Source organism: Panthera uncia, chromosome F1, assembly GCF_023721935.1.
Source record: "Panthera uncia isolate 11264 chromosome F1, Puncia_PCG_1.0, whole genome shotgun sequence".
In the NCBI taxonomy this organism is placed as follows: domain Eukaryota; kingdom Metazoa; phylum Chordata; class Mammalia; order Carnivora; family Felidae; genus Panthera; species Panthera uncia.
Window position 1 is genome coordinate 62,982,246 of NC_064813.1, and position 17,310 is coordinate 62,999,555.

Consider the following 17,310-nt stretch of genomic DNA (forward strand, 5'->3'; position numbering starts at 1 on the left):
ATATATATATATTTGGGGAAAAAAGAGGGGCGCCTGGGGGGCTCAGTCGGTTAAGCGTCCAACTTCGGCTCAGGTCACAATCTCGCGGTCCGTGAGTTCGAGCCCTGCGTCGGGCTCTGGGCTGATGGCTCAGAGCCTGGAGCCTGCTTCCAATTCTGTGTCTCCCTCTCTCTCTCTGCCCCTCCCCCGTTCATGCTCTGTCTCTCTCTGTTTCAAAAATAAATAAATGTTAAAAAAATTTTTTTAAAAAAAGAGTACTTAGGAGTAAATTTAACAGAAGTGTAAAACTATACTGTGAAAACTATAAAACGTTGACAGAGGGAGATCTAAATAAATGGAAAAACATCTCATTTCCATAGAGCAGGACACTCAACATCATTAAGAGGGCAGTACTCCCCAAATGATCTCAAGAGTCAGTGCTTTCCCTCCCTATCAGAATCCCAGCTGACTTCTTTGTGGAAATTGACTAGCTAATTCTAGAATTCACATGGAATTGCCGTGGACTCAGAATAAGAAAACAGTCCTGAAAAAGGAATAAAGAAGGAGGACTCACTCTTCCCAATTTCAAAACTCACTATAAAGCAATGGTAAAACAGTCTGGCATTGGCACAAGAATAGACATTGATACCAATGGGATAGAATTAAGAGTCCAGAAATAAACTACATCTTTGGTCAACTGATTTTTCACAAGGGTGCCAAAACCAGCCAGAGGGAAAGAACAGTCTTTTCAACAGGGGTGCTGGAACAACTGGACAGCCACATGCAAAAGAATGAGCTCAATCCTTACCTCACATTATATGCAAAATTAACTCAAAACAGGTCAAAGACCTAAAAGTAATAACTAAAAACAGAGGGGTAAAACTGTCATAACTTTGGACTTAGCTAAGGTTTCTTAGATATGCCACCAAAAAGCATGAGCAGCAAAACAAAAAAAGATAAATTCACCAAAATTAGAAAGCTTTGTGCATCAAAGGAGACCATCAAAAATGAAAAGACAATCCACAGAATGGGAGAAAGTATTTGTAAGTAATATACCTGATAAGGGACTTGTATCTAGAATATATATTCTTACAATTCAGTAATAGGAAGACAATTTAAAAACGAGCAAAAGGATCTGAATAGGCAGTTCTCCAAAGAAGACAGAAATGTCCAATAAACACGTGTAAAAATGCTTAACATTGTTAGTCATCAGAGAAGTGCAAACCAAAACCATACTGAGATACCACTCCATATCCACTAGGCTGTCTAAAATTAAAAAGTCAGATAACAAATATTGGCCAGGATGAGGAGGAATTGGAACCCTCATACACTGCTGGTGTGAATGTGAAATGGTACCACTGCTTTGAAAAACAGTCTGTTAGTTTCTCAAATGATTAAGCATATGGTGAACCATGTGACCCAGAAACTCCACTCCTAGGTACATACCCAAGAGAAATGAAGTAAAATATAAACCCATACAGAAACTTGTACATGAATGTTTATAGTAGCATCATTCATAAGAGCCAAAAGAAACAACCAAACTGTCGGCAGATGATTGGAAACACAAGATGTGATGTATTCATACAATGGAGCGGTATTTGATCTAAAAAAGAATGGAGTACTGACACATGATACAACATGGATGAACCTTGAAGACATGCTAAGTGAAAGAAAGCGATCACACACACAAAGTGTATTATATGATTCCTTTCATATGGAAGTCCAGAATAGGGAAATCTATAGAGACAAAGGAGTTAATGGTTTTTTAGGCTGCAGTGGGATGGGAAGATAGAGGGTGGTAGCTAAAGGGTACCCGGTTTCTTTTCAAGGTGACAAAAATGGTTGAAAACTATCTGTGGTGATGGCGGCACATATCTGTGAATGTACTAAAAACCATTCAATTGCACACTTAAAATGGGTGAACTGTATGGTATGTGAATTTCATTTCAATACAGCTGTTTTGTTTTTTTTTTAAGTGCCACTGGCTATCAGGTATGTGAGTCTAGAGCTTGAAGAAGCCTGGATTGGCAATAAAGACTGGGACATGGATGGTGGTTCACACTGTCAGAATGGATAAGATCACTTTGGAAGAACACTTAGAATGAAGAGTGAGAACAGCTCATGAAATAAATGGTCAGGTGATATAAATAGAACTATGACATATAGTGTCACAGAAATCCGTGAGATTGGATATTTAGAAGGGGTGATGATCATCACAACCTCAAATGCAACAGGAGAGCCCAAAATAAGATTTGGTGGCAATAGCAATGGTGTCCAAAGCAGTAAGCATAGAGACCAGATCACGGAGTGGGAGGTTTTCATCTCCAGAGCTCCACTAAAGTCACTCTTGTTGAGGTCTTAACCTCCATGTTTCCAAATCCAGTGGTCAGTTTTTAGTCCTCAGACTCTTAAACAGGAATGAGAGTTGATAGTGCCCTTCTTGAAACATTCATAAAATTTGTTTTATAGGATTCCTTGCTCTTTTGGGTTTTAAGTTCTTTTTCTTGGTTGCTCCTTTAAAAAAATTTTTTTTAATGTTTATTTATTTTTGAGAGAGACAGAGACAGAATGCCAGTGGGTTAGGGGCAGAGAGAGAGAGAGAGAGGGAGACACAGAATCGGAAGCAGGCTCCAGGCTCCGCGCCGTCAGCACAGAGCCCAGCGCGGGGCTCGAACTCCCGAGCTGTGAGATCATGACCTGAGCCGAAGTCGGACGCTCAACCGACTGAGCCACCCAGACACCCCCCTTGGTTGCTCCTTTTAAATAAATTTTGCTGGATATTTTTTCTCCCTGGCCTTTACTAGTTGGAGTGCCTTGGGATTAGAGGGCTCAACTTATATATAGACTCTGCTTGTCTTCTCTTGCGTGTTAACTAAGTGAGCACTCACCACTGCATGGTTATAGATGCCATTTATACGTTAATAGCTCCCCACTTTATACCAGCAATTGTCTTCTCCTACGAGCCTCAGATTCATATTTCAATTGTTTACTCAGAAACTCCACTTGGAAATCTAATAGGCACCTCCAGTTCAACATGTCTAAAATAGAACTGGACATTTCTCCAACAAAAACCCTCCTCCTGCTCCCCCCTCCTGCCTGGAGTTCTATCTCAGTAAACGGCCCGACTGTTTATCCTGTTGCTCCAGTCCAAAAGCCCGAGACAGCCCGCCTCTTTATCTCGCACTCCAGACTCACTCTATTAGCAGGGCACCTCTGCCACCTTCCACGTTATTTCCCGAATCCGGTCACTTCCTGCCACTTCCACTGCAACTCTAGTCTTGCAGATCTTTTGCAACAGCTTCCTAACTGGTCTTTCAGCTTCCATTTTGCCTCCCTGCAGACAGTGTTCAAAGAGCCAACCAGACCAAATCTCTTCATTTATAAATCAGATCGTGTCACCTTTTTACTCAGAACCCTCCATGGCTCCCTAGCACCTGTAGGAGACACAATCCTAAATCGTCTTCTTGGTCTATAAATCTGGGAGTAATCTCTGACCACGTTTGTCTAATCTGCTCTTTCGCCACACTGGCTGCCCTGCTGTTCTTTGAACACACCAAGCCCACTCAGGCTCCAGGTCTTTTTACCTTGTTGTTTCCTCTGCCTAGAAGGTTCTTCCCCCAGTGGATATGATTCACTCTCTCACTTCAAATCTTTATTCAAATGTCACCTCGGCAGAGGGCCTTCCCCTGAACCGCCTCTGTAAAAGAGCACACCTACTCAGGTAACCCGCTTTTACCCTGCTTTATTTTCCACTAGTCTTCTTAATATTATTATCTTTCTGACCTTCCCCTCCCTTTACAGTCCCAACCCTCTGCACTGATAAATAAGTTCTGTGAATGCAGGAACGTCGGTGTGTTTTCTTCACTGCTTCAGCCGCAGTACCTAGAACAGGCGCTTACGGACGCCATAGGAATTCGGTATATGTTGACGGACTGAATGAAAGAACGGTTGGAATGGTGAGGCATCAGACAGCTGCTTTGTGCTCTGGTCCTCTTCTAGATGTTGGGGTGACAAAGGTGACAAAGACACAGTTCCTGCCATCATAGAGCTTATATTCTATGGTATTTTCCAGTTAAAAATTCATAATTATAGCTTAAATGTCACAGGTAAAAATCGTCATGAAAAGACAATGCGGAGTGAGAAGGCAGAGGAGGATGGTGGTGTGGGGTATCATTCTAGTTGGAACAGTCAAGAGCTGCCTCTCTGAAGGAGGAGGATTTCAGTACAGATCTGAGTGGAGAGAGCAAGTCTAGTAAAGATCTGCTAGAGGAAAATCCCGAGAGGGAACAAATGCAGAAGCCCTTAGGGATGGATCATGCTTTGGCTGCAGCTAAGAGTGGAGAAGGCCAACAACGCTAGAGCAGAGGTAGGCAGTATGGGAGAGGAAATCGGAGAGACAGGCGCCAGGTCATGTAAGGCCTTCTTTGGAAGCCATTGTGTGTGTGTGTGTGTGTGTGTGTGTGTGTGTGTGTGTGTGTGAGAGAGAGAGAGAGAGAGAGAGAGAGAGAGATAGGGAAGCTTTGGGGGCAATAATAGGGCCTGACTTACATTTTAGGCCGCCAGTCTGGCTGCCTTCCAACTAGCAAGTCAATCATGGAAGTAGACAAACCAGCTAGGCGTTCATATGTTCATAAGTAACATACAATGAATTCTAATAGGATGGTAGTGGTAGAGGTGAATGGGGTCAGGTTCTTGCACCGTGCCCGGGTCAAAATGCCCTACGCCTGGCAGCAACCTTTCCAGGGATCTCCCGCAAGCTTCCTTCAAGTGTCAGAGCCAAGCGGTGTCCACCACCAAGCCCATTCTGCGGAACCTGCGACACCCCCCCCCCCCCCCCCCCGCCTCCCCTTCGGAGAAACAGCCTCTTGAATCGCTCAGCTGCATCTGAAGCTTCCGAATCCCTTAATTTAAAAACGGGTAAATGGAAGCTCTCGCGGGGAAGCGGGTCTCAAAGGGATTGAAACCACTTAAGGAAACAAGGTCCTCAAAGGAAATGGGGTTTCCACAGGGAGCCTGGCAAGCACTGCCTGTTCCCAGTATTCAAAAACAGGGCGGAAATGGAGGCCGCCCAGGAGGTTGCCCTCCAGTCGGCTGGAAGGGAAATTCGGTTCCACCGCAGCCACAAGTCCGGGAGGCCCCCTACCCCCGCGTCTGCCCGCAGCCGTGCGAGAGGCGCGAGCCCCTCCGAGCACGCCGCGAAAACAGCTTCGCCTCACGGGAGCGCGCACGCGCCCCTTGCTCTGTTTGCCGTTGGCCCTAAGCCCCGCCCCTTATGCGTCCTCCGCGGAGGGCTGGGAGCCGAGAGCTCGCGCGACCACTCTTCCTTCAGTCTTCTCCAGCACCTCGTCGCAAACGGGGCCGGAAAGCGTGGCGGCGCAGGCGCAAGCGCCGAGAGCGGAGGCGGTGGTGGTGGCGGCCGCTGGCCAGTGTAAGATGGCGGCGGCGTTGGTGGCGGCAGTGGACGGGGCGGCTGGGCCTGGAACAGTCGGAGCAGCCGCTGGCAGAAGGATGACCCAAGACGGGAAGCGGGCTGCTGAGCCTCGCCGGCTCCCGTGCTTGTAACTGCCCCAGCCGGACACCCCCCCCTTGACCTACCCGGTCCGTGTCTCGTTCCGGCTTGGCCTGACCCCCTCGCCCCTGGCCCGCTCCCCTTCAGGATAGATTGGATTCCTTTCCCAAGCTCCCGGGACTCAGGTCTTTTCCTGGCCCCGACCCGGGTCTCCGCCGGGAGGACTGGCTGCCCTTGCCTCAGGTCAGCCCTGGGGTTGCCCCCAAGAGCCTGCCCCACGGTCCACAGGGACGGCTTTGCTGCTCGGGTGACCCGTTTGGGTGCGCGTGTTTACCCCCTTAGGCTGGGGGAAGCGGTCGCCCTGCGTCTCCCCGTCACCTCGGGGCCACCGCGCAGTGTGCCCCCCTCCCCCATCCCGAGTTCTCGGGCCCAGCACCTTGTACGGAAGGCCGAGGTCCAAGTCAGTTGTCGCCGTCTGGTCTCGCTCCCTTTGTAATACAATTCTCGCAGCTTGTTTCCCCTCACCCCCAGATCTTCCAGGGCCCCGCAGAACCGTACCCTTTGCTCCCTGTTAGTTGGAAAGCATCTGGTGGCTTGAATTTCTGACTCATATGATTGTCGCTGGAGTCTCTGTAAACAAACCGGCACTAACGCTATCACGTTCTCTCCGGGATTTCCCCCCTGCCCTGTGGCTTCTTGTTGAGAGGTTTGGTTATGGGTTAGCAGCGACAAGATTCAGGTTTTCCTTTTAAATGACTTTTAACGTTTTAGCGGAGCTGGGAGATGACTTGCCTGGTTCGTGGTATTTCTGTAACTGCCTGGGTTATTTATTCAGTAGTTGGGCTTACTCTGGTTTTAAACAGTGCCGAGGAGGTCTGAAAAGGAACTAAAATGTATTCACAGATATGTTGTGTTATGGTCAGTAGAGATACTTTTGCCATTTAAACTTTAACTTTTCTCAGCCCTTCAGTGAATCAACCGACCTATTTTCTCAGGAGCTCAGCCTGGCCCAACTTCAGTGATAAAGAAGGAAAGGTGAGTAGGAGTTGAAGGCATTTAAATTCCTGAGCCCAAGACAGACCCTACCCTGATGCCCAAGTGCTGACCACTACAGTCATAAAATTCCTACCCCAGTATCCCAAAGAGTTGGGGTGTTGTTCTTGGCTGTGTTCCAGCTCCGGTTAAATTACTTTGACAAGTTTTATGGGCTGTGGGCGTCTTGACTTTCTGTCCTAAACTGTTGCTGTGTATCTTCAAATAACGCACCCCGCCCCCCCCCACCTCGTTAAGCCTAGAAGGGAATGTGTCCCCCTCTTCCTTTATTCATTTGCCTTGTGTGTTGCTTTTCTGTGGATCGTGTTTCTTATGTCGTTAAAAGCTGGGAATTAGTCTGCCTGAGTTCTCTTCAGCCTTTTGTCAAATCGAGTCTCTTCCCTTCTCAGGGCTTTGCATTGTTATTTGTGTTTGGAGGAGAATCTTCGGCTGCTTGTCCCCGAAAGCTGGGAAGTGGTGCTGGGGAGGTCGGCGTCCGAGTTCAGTCCACTTGAGAATTCCAGTTTTGCAGGACATCGTAGTCAAGTTGGGGTTAAAAAAACCCAATCAGCTGCTCTTTAATAGCCGGTCTGAAGAATTTGGGGTCAGCCGAGGAATCATCTTGTGCATTCAGCAGCACAGGCCAGGGTCAGAGAGGGAGTCAGAACATACTCGTAAACGTAGTTTTTGTAAGACTCCTGGGTTTCTGGTAGCGGAGGATAGTGCTGTGGTTGAAGTCCACGGGATGTGACAGAAGAGCTGAGTGGCTCTGGGAGGGAGGCCTGGCTGATTCTTCATACGTTCAGGGTAGGTAGTAGGTAAAGGTTGAGTGGGACACTGCTGAGTTTTGTTCCGTGTGGTGTCCTGATTGGAACATCAGCCGGGCATGTCTGTGTGTCAGTGAGACAGATAAGTACAGCCGTTAGAGCTGGACAGATCAGAACTTAACTACTGTACTAAGATTTATTGGCCATGTGACCTTGGGCAAGCTACTTAAACTTCTCTGACTCTTAATTGCCACATCTCTGAAAGTGGGATAACGCCACTTACCTCCTACAGTCATTGTTGGTCTCGTGGGAGGGAACCTGTGTGAAGCTCTTATATTGTGCCTAGCGCATGATAGACACTGAAAAAATGTCTTCTGTTTTCTTTACACATTGTTGCTATGGCTTTGAATAAGGCATGCGCCAGTTTCTACTTCTTTGCCTTCTGCTTTCCAACGTAGTTTCCTTTTTATTTTTTTATTTTTTGTGAATCGTTTTTAACTGGTCAGCTTAGATGTCTGCTTTGTAGGCACCCATCTACAGTTACCTTCTGAACATGATTGGAGTCAGTGTGGTGGGGGTTCAAGACCAAGAACAGCGGAAATAATTAGACGTCCGTGTGTATGTGTCTCTCTAAATAAATGCGTTCTTAGACTAAACATCAGTGTATCTCCTTAGTTCATCGCCTCCTCCTCTTGGTCTCTGTTCATACACACCTGGTCAGCGTTGACACGAGGATTGGAATTCCTTCCCTTGCTGCTTCAGCGTTCACTGCCTCTGTTCCAGCTACCCCTTATGCCTTTTCCTTTTTTGCCTTGACGAGAATACATTTTTTCAAGCTCTTGGGCTCTGCAGTGACCCCCATCAATAGATCATCAGAGGCCTAGACCATGAAAAGGTCTCCTTGTTCTCGGAAGTGAGTCTGGGCTAGGGAGCTAGGAGTGTGGAGCGTTTTATTTCATCTCCCCAGCTGGCCCGTCTTAACAGCATGATGGCATAGATGCAGGTTTTTAACCTTCTCTTGTTGGCTTTTCTTCTACGTTTTTGGGGGAGGTAAGGGCACATGAAAATTAAAGTGTTGATAACGTCGCAATGAAATCAACTGTATTCATTCAGGCCAGTGACCAAATTAGACTTGGTCAGCTTTCGTTACCACCACCACCAAAAGTAGACTTGGGTAGAGGGTGTTGAGGTGGACTGAGACTGCATTTTTATTATTATTATTATTTTTTAATGTTTTTATTCATTGATAGAGCGAGAGAGAGTGAGCGAGCACGAGTTGGGGAGGAGCAGAGAGAGACAGAGATACAGAACCTAGAACAGGCCCCAGGCTCTGAGCCGTCAGCACAGAGCCCGACACGGGGCTCGAACTCACGAGCCCTGAGATCATGATCTGAGCCGAAGTCAGATGCTTGACCGACTGAGCCACCCAGGCGCCCTGATTTATTACTTAAGTTTTTGTGAGATCTGGAGATCTCTGTTGGGAGAGGGGTGGGGTGGGAGGAGAAAAGGAGATATGTTGAAAAAGGTATAACTTTGTTCCTTATTACTCTGTGTGCTGGGTGAGAATCTCTCCTCCCCCAGGGGTTTCACCTTCTGTGCTTCAGGTGACATCTGTGTATATAGTGAACCAGTATTCTTAGTTTGTGGGCCACAACGATAAAATTCTTACTTTTCTGAAGTTATTTTATATTTCAGGGCGTCGCATAAGAATTGTCGCATCTTAGTAGGAAGTATTTCCTAGCATGGCTGAGTGGGAGGGTAGGTATGCTTGTGACTGTGACCTCAGTTCCCACCACCAGCCTGACAGGGCACTGTATACAGCAGTCTGTGGAATGTATAGGAACCAGCACCAGTGCTGTGATCCTTAGCGTTCACTGGGATCAACCTAAGACAAGCTTGTCTGCAGAGAGAGTAAAAGAAAGCAGCCTTTTGGTGGCCTGTTTAAAACAATGCTGACATTTCAAAAGCAAAAGGACTCTAGAAGACATTCTGCAGAAGTGTGCCCTGTTGTGGGAGACTGAGACCTTCGAGTTTCATGCTCTCGGTCCTGTGTTCTATCAGGTGAGTTGCAGTGACTAATTAACCTTTGTTTTCAGGAGATAGATTTGTTTCTGGATTGTTTCTACTGGAGAAAAGTTATTCTAAACATGTCTAGGAATTTTCCAGATTATAAAAGACAGAATTAAGAGGTTTTTTTTTTGCATAACATTGCCGTTAAAGTTAGTCGTTAAGACTGAATTAGCTTTTTCTTTTTTAAAAAAACAAATTATCGGTAAGCCAAGATAATCGGCTTACACTCAACCAATTTGGAACCCCGGGCAACTAACTGGAAGAATTGAACCAGCAGTGGACACGGAGGTAGTGACACGTGTATCTCTTCATGTCAAAGCTACCTGCCAATGATTTTAGGTTAGCTTCACAGTAATAATGAAAACTTCATCTTAATGTTTTTGTGCCTATAGTAGAGGAACTGTGCCACGGTTAGGATTGGTCAGAAATTCTTGTTTACTGATTCAGTTATTTTCTTGGAGAAGAAAGTCCTTGAAAGTTCTTTGAAAATTAGTGTGTGATGAATTTTGTGACTCGGTCACACTTCTTTAGAGCAGGCTTTTATCTGTGTCTCTGTAGGACCTGGTTTCTGGGCCAGAAGCCCACTTTCTCAAGTGCTACCTTCACCTCTGGAGTGTGCACGCTGAAGATAAATTAATGAACTGAGTCTGCCCTGAGTTTGCAGATAGGGCCTGGGGAGTGACGAATATGACAAAGACGGCATCTTTTTAATGAAATGGTTGTGTAATGGATTGGGTTATTGGCGACATTTTTGGTATCGCGCGTGAGAGGTTAGATATTTGGTCTTGTCGTCGATACGGATCCTGTGCAAGGAGGCCTGTCCAAGTTCTAACGTGGAGCATCCATGCTTGCCTCTCCTGTCATTTTGTTGTTGTTGTTCTGGTTTTTCTCAGCCATCTGGAAACCTGTCATAGGATTTACCTCTAGTGGTAGCCAGGAGGCTGTATTCCCCTGGTGTAGTTTAAGCACTGCCACATTATCAGACGTGTTTTTGACCTTATTTTAGGACCCAGCATTAAGACTCTTCCCTCTCACCTAGTGCAGGTAGGAGGGCACTTCTTGAGGTTTTTAGACTTTCCGTTTTACTGTTTTATTATAAGTTCTATCTTTGGAGCATCACACTTCCATCTCCTTTCCAGTGATTAAAGAACAGTTTGCAGTGTGAGTGCAAAAACTGGTAATGGGGGCTGGATTCTCATCTAAAGGTAAATCATTTCATCGTGGAAACACAGTGGAGTTTCCTTGGAAATGAATTTTCCTTAGAATCATTTAAACTGAGGTAGATGGGCTTAAATGTTGTCATAAAAGGTCCCTTAAGTCTGTTGCCGCAGACAGCACTTAAGGTTTAGAGCGCATTCCTAACATACTCTGAAATACTGTTACTAGAATTAAAGCCAATAAACTGTAAACACAGGACATTTGGAATTACCACCAGGGAGAGGAGGCATGCATCCAAAGGAGGAAAGAAGTTTCTTGTTCGTAGTATAGTTGATGCAGGAATTCTTTATTTTCTTTCTCGTCACCTGTGAGGATTGCTTTGAGGTCCTCATCTTGGCCATCCGGTGAGCCTTCAAGAGGGAGAAGAACTCGGAGAGAGGCACCTGGGTATATTGCTTTACCTGTAGTTCGTAGAGCATGGATGCGCTCGAGAGATATTGACAGATCTCTGAGTCTTTAAAAGGTCAACGAGAACAGGTCAACAGATTTCCTAGACTTAGAACCGTGTCCTCATTTGTGTACGGTGTTTGGAAGATCATTGCTGGGTGGTGAAGACGCCCAGGCTTCTCTAGGAAATGTGGTCTGGAGCCAGAAATGAGAAGCCAGAAAGAAAATACACGTACCTCCCAGGTACAGACAAGCTCTTTGCAAAAATGTCTTTAATTCTCTAAACCAGCTTCTGCAGGGTAATGGTATCATCCCATTTTATAGGAGGAGAAACAAACGTAAAAGTGAGTGGGAGAGGCAGAGTCAGACCCAGGTCCGACTGACACCAGAAACCCTTCTGTTCTACCAGGTTCTGTCTTTAAAAACCGGGCTCTTCAGTGCCGAGTGATGAAGCAAATGAGCTCAAAGGAAGAATTCGGTGTTTCTTATAAGAGTGTATCTAAAGAATAAAAGGTCTGTCCACATGACTGCACAAATAAAAACATTTCTGGGGCGCCTGGGTGGTTCAATGGGTTAAGCGTCCGACTTCGGTTCAGGTCACGATCTCGCGGTTTGTGGGTTCGAGCCCCGCGTCGGGCTCTGTGCCGACAGCTCGGAGCCTGGAGCCCGCTTCCGAGCCTGTGTCTCCCTCTTTCTCTGCCCCTCCTCTGCTCACGCTCTCTCTCTCTCTCTCAAAAGTAAACATTAACAAAATTAAAAAAAAAAATACTGAATTGTTTAAACATGGGTTTCAGGTGATGATTGATTGGTAGACTGATGAATTTTTTCAGGAAATAACTTTAATGGACTCAATTGAAGAGATAACTGAGTCCTTTTATGATCCTTGAAGAGGGAGGAAATGACATTCTCCCTTTATATCTGGGGTAATTCCATGGAAAGCTTCTCTGACTCTTCGAGCCTTTTCTCAGTACGCGTCTTTCTGGGCTTCTCTGTAGCATTTGAAATGGGAATTCTCTCTTTCTCCCTCTCTCTCTACATGGACCGTCCCCACCTTCTTGAAACCTTTTTATCTCTTGACTTCCAAGACACCTAGCACTCCTTATTCCTTCCGCTCTCCTGAGCATTTTCCTGCCTCCCTCTTACTTCTTTCTCTAAGGGTAGATGTTAACCCGGGATTGTTTCCTCGGACTCTCTCACCTTTCTCGGGGACATATGTTTTTGTTGTTGAGTGAGGTAAAGTTTATAAGGTAGTTGATTTGGAGCTTCTCCATGTAAGTCGTTCCCACGTCTGTATCTCTGACCCTGATTTCTCAAATTTCAGACCTACACTTGTTTTCTACTACCTTCCTGACATGTCAACTTGGATTTTAAACATAAAATCAAATTCATCTCTTCTCCCACATGCCAGCCTCTCATTTATGGGGTTGACTTCCCTTGGGCACCCAGACTCAAACTTGTCTTTTTGATTTTGTGAGCTTCATAACTACCATTGGGCCATCAATTTTACCTCTACAGGGTTCTCACATCAGTTCTCATCTTGTAATGTCTTCTGCTATCAGCCTAAGACAGGTGCTCATTGCTTTTTACCTCAACAACCATGGCAGCCTTTAAACTGGTTTGTCCTTCCTTTTTTGTCCGTTTCTGTCGATCTTATTATCCTTGACAAAATAATCTTCCTGAGGCCACACACACACACACACACACACACACACACACCCTACTGCACTCCTTAACTAATCAGCTGTACCCCACCAGCCAGCCAAACCAGACTTGAACATGTTTTTCATCCTCCATGTATTTATTTTCTCATCCTTGTCCTGGTCTTTCTCACCTTTACGCACTGAAATCCTGTCCTTCCTTTAAAGCCCAGTTTATCTTTTTTGTAACCGTGATTGGTGCTTGGGTCACTTGTATCGTAGTTGTGTACTCATTTTTCCTAATCGATGATTGGCTGCAGAGGGGATCATGACTGCCTTGTCTGTATTTGTAGCTCCTGTATTGCCTTGTACGTTGTTGTGTTAGTAGCTTGTCTGTGTGTAGATGGGCCACTGGGTGGTGCCAGAGCCCTATAATTGGGATAAGCAGGGGCAGCTCGAGCGCCGTGCAGTTAGGTTGCCTTGTGCTGTGAAGTCTGCACAACACTGATGGACATTAACTTCCCCGATCCGGAAGCATGTATGGTCTCTTTCTGCTCCTCCGTCCAGCTTACCAGGGGAGACCGGGCAGTGTGGTCAGCCCCTCCAGGCACTTAATAGAGAGCGGCCCAGAACCTACCCCCCTGGAAACGTGGTTTATAGTATGAGTTTCAGTTTCCTTGGGGTTATCCTTTGAATTTCAGTGCGTGAGGTTGTCTGATGAATAAACTGCATACCAATGGAGTGTGGCTGGTGGCCGGAAGGTTGGCCAGAAGTGTTTATTGTGAAGTAAAGAAATAGTAAGGTGAGGAGAAAGGATTTAAAATGAGCCATTTCAGCTTGAACTCCACAATTGGGGATGGGGAAAGTAGGACTGGTCGATTCCAGATGGACCGCAGAGCCCAGGGCAAAGAGGTAAATTAGGCCCGTGGATGGAGATTGGCCCTGAACAGCTGTCCCGTGGTGGGGGTGTCGGGACGTCTGTCCTCCCAAGAGCAACCCGAGACCGTGTGGCTCTCTGGTAGGTGTTTTACCAATAATTGAAGTATTTCCTACCACTGTTTCTCAGTTTCAGAGGAAATTCTAAAACTTTGCTCCAACTACGGGTGTCGGTGTAGGAGAGCGGGGCCCTTGACTCGCAGAGGGAGGCGCACCACGCCAGGCACCGGGCCGCCCGGAGCGCTCCGGGCTCGTGTGTCGGTGAGCTCGGGTCTCAGTAAAGGGAGCAGTGGCGGTACCGTTCGGAGGAGTAGATGTGCCCGTTGGGCCTGAGGTGAGGTAGAACTGTCAGACCTAGTTTCCTAGCAAAGGAGTTAAAATGAAATTTAATTTAAGAGAAATTTGAAAAATAAAAGCAGTAAGTATGCAAAATAACAGTACAACCACTGGAACTATTTTGAACTGCTTTCGGTTCTTGATACGTTTAGCTGTCACCAACTAGGTGTTGGGGTCTTTTAGAAGTTTAGGCTTCATCTTGCCTATCTTGTTTTTTTTTTTTTTTTTTTTTTAAGTGTTTTTTTTTTTTGTTTTGAGAGAGAGGCAGGGGTAGGGGGGTGGGGGGGAGAGCATTCCAAGCAGGGGACGTGGGGCTCAAACTCACAAACTGTGAGATCATGACCGGGGTCGGACGCTTACCTGACTGAGCCACCCGGGCACCCCTCGCTTGCCTTTAATGGTGCTGCTGGTAAGTCACAGGCAGCTTTGGTCACAGTAAAATTCCTCCCACACTTTCTTTTTCAAACAAGAAGACCTGATGTTTTGCCTTCATTTACTGTGGTGTGTTGACCACTTTAGCTGACTTGTTACTGTCACAGGCTTGAGAATTTAGTATTTAAAAAAAAATTGTTTTTTTAGTGTTTATTTACTTTTGAGACAGCGAGAGACAGAGCATGAACGGGGGAGAGTTAGAGAAAGGGAGACACAGAATCCGAAGCAGGCTCCAGGCTCCAAGCTGTCAGCACAGAGCTCGACACGGGGCTCGAACTCAAGCTGTGAGATCATGACCTGAGCTGAAGTCGGATGCTTGACCGACTGAGCCACCCAGGCGCCCCATGAGAATTTAGTATTTTTAATTTTTAATGATCGGGCTTTGTCCTTTACATTTTGCCCAGCTTCTTCCCCCTGCCTCCTTTCTCTCATTCTCTTTTGTTTGGCCAAATTTATTGAGGGATCATTCACATACAGTAAAATCTATGCCTTTTTTCAGTGACCTGTTCTGTGGACTCTGACAAACGCATACTCCCATAACACCACCACCCACGGTCGAGGCGGGCAACAACTCCGTCGTTTCTAGAAGTCTTCTTGTGCCTGGTCGTTGTCCATTCTCCACCCCCATCCAGCAACCACTGATCTGCTGTCTGTCCCCGTAGTTTATCTTTTCTAGAATGTCCCATGAGAGGAATCCTGTTACGTAGCTGCTCGAGTCTTGCTTTTTTGACTTAGCATGACGTATTTGCGACCCGTCCTCGTTGCTGTGTGTGTCAGTAATCCACTCCTTTTTATTGCTCTGTAGTAGTTTATTTTGAGAGAGAGAGAGAGAGAGAGAGAGAGAGAGAGAGAGAGAGAGAGAAAGCGTGAGTGGAGGAGGAGCAGAGAGAGAATCCCAAGCAGGCTCTGCACCGTCAGCCCAACACAGGGCTCCAGTTCACAAACTGCGAGATCATGGCCTGAGCTGAAGTGGGACGCTTAATCGGCTGAGCCACCCAGGCGCCCCCACAAAGTACTCTCGTACACTGTATTAACTGCCTCTTTGCTTGGTTTTTGGTTAGTATTTTGTCATATATTGGGTTAAAACTTTAAGGCCTTTTCCTTAAGACAGGAGAGATCTAGGTCACTGGCCTTTCTTGGGTAGAAATTAAAATGACACCTGGATCTTTTTCCCCCATCCCCCAGTAGTTTACTCTTTAACCTTCTGTTTGGCAGGGGTTATGGTTATTTTTAGAGTGTAGGCAGTAGGGCTAATCTAATTAAACTCCCCCAGCTACCTGGGACAGTGAGCTCATCAATCGGCTCCTCCAAGCTCAGATTCGTTTGCTCTGGACTGAATTTTACATGGAAATCGATCAAGGTAAAAGCAGTGGATTTGCCGGGAATGTAGTGCAGTAAAAAATGAAGAAAGCAATTTATGTTTGGGTCAAGTAGGGTCCCTAACCTCTGATTATAAAATAACCATCATCTTTGATGGCGGCAGAGACTCTAGAGTGGTTCTTATACTTGAGACCTAGGGCCCTGTCCTAGCATCTTAGCCTGTTTTCAGTTGGACACTTGAGTTCCTGCCCCAGAGTTGAGATGGCGTTAAACTTCTTCATTCCGACAGAAATTTATATCATAAGAATAACAACTCCTTTCCAAAGTGATTGTATTTTATTGTCATCATTTCTTGGCTTTTTAAAAAAGTGGTCCTCCTGAGTGGTCCTCCTGGGTGTGCACCCAGAGGGGTATGGAATGTGGTCCGGTGGTGTATAGAGAAAGAATGTTGGAATTTTTTTTTTCCCTACAAACATTAAATGTAATATTTAATGTGAATCGGTTAGATAACGTGTATGTACATGCACGCACACATATTCAGGATTCATGGTAAAAATTTTCACCGATAGGGGTTTATAATCCGTTTTGAGACCCCTGCTCCAGAGCGTCCTTCTGCAGAACGTTTAACGTAGAATTCTGCCTATCTCGACCGTCTCTGGAATTAACCACTACTGTTTTACAAAAAGAGAAAAATGAAGCCTCAGGAAGGCTAAGTAGCTCATCCAAAGTCAGAAAGGATGCTAATGGCTTACTCATGCTGCAACCCTGGACTAATTTTCAGTCTACAACTAATTTTGCTAAACTCCATGGCCCCTAAAATGTGACCTTCAGAAGCTATCTGCCTTCCAACTCCGTGATTAAACAGAGTTGGCATAAGCATTCACGGGGTTGTCCCTGTTTCTGAATTTAGCAATACGTTCCGTCAGCTTTCTTCCTCACGAAGAAGATCTCATTTTGCAAGAACCGTAAGCCATTTTCCCCGAAAGACCAGCTCTGCAGCCTGGGGTTGAACCGTGAGGCCCTGTTCTCCCCCTCGCCAAGCTAGGAGCTCTGGCTTCTCCTGGCCCCGGAGGCCGGGCGCGTGGCTGTGTTTTCAGGCACCGACCTGAGTCTGCAGCTCAGGCCATCTGGGCCTCTGGAGGAGTTGGTGCAGTTCGGCTCGAGAAGGGTCTCCGGAGCCACTTTCTTCTTTGGAGGTGGATGATGGTGAGGTGGAAAGTAGGGGCCGGTTGAGAGGTTTGCTCCCGGAGGTCAGAAACCTCAGGTCTCTCCTCAGTTGACCATCATCACGTGTGCTTATGACCTGAGGTTTTTAATCTTAGAGTAGCACAGCTTGTTTTCCTTACCCTGCGGGACTTTTGCAGTTTAAATGGAATGAATTTCAGCCCTGGGTGGGGAAGAAGATGCTGCGAGATGCTAAAGAGTAGAAACAGGGACCGCCGCCAGGAGAGGCCGGTGCTGTGTGCAGACCGCTCACAACACGCCGCCTCCGAGCAGCAGCGGGAGGAAACCAGCCGGCCCCGCGGGCCGCTCTTCGCCCGTCGTTTTCCGCGCGGCTTCACAAATCTGTGCTTTGTTGGCATTGTCTCCCAGCACCCTTCCAGGTCCTTCCCCAGACTCGGCCTTGGTCCTGCCTGTGCATTATTTCCACCCCCTGCCCTGGGCTGCCGAGCGAGCCTTGGGCAGC

At 46.6% G+C, this 17,310-nt stretch overlaps 1 protein-coding gene across 5 annotated transcripts in view; it reads left to right on the top strand.

Moving 5' to 3' along the window:
* The first annotated feature begins 5,264 nt into the window (after positions 1-5,264).
* The window catches only part of DCAF8 (DDB1 and CUL4 associated factor 8), a 40,838-nt gene continuing 28,792 nt past the window's right edge, over positions 5,265-17,310 (top strand). The window contains exons 1-3 of one of the 5 annotated variants that reach the window (XM_049634697.1): positions 5,265-5,577; positions 6,451-6,523; positions 11,372-11,475. The gene's annotated coding sequence lies outside the window, so the exon portion shown is untranslated. The other 4 variants (XM_049634693.1, XM_049634695.1, XM_049634696.1 and 1 more) reach the window with 4 other exon arrangements.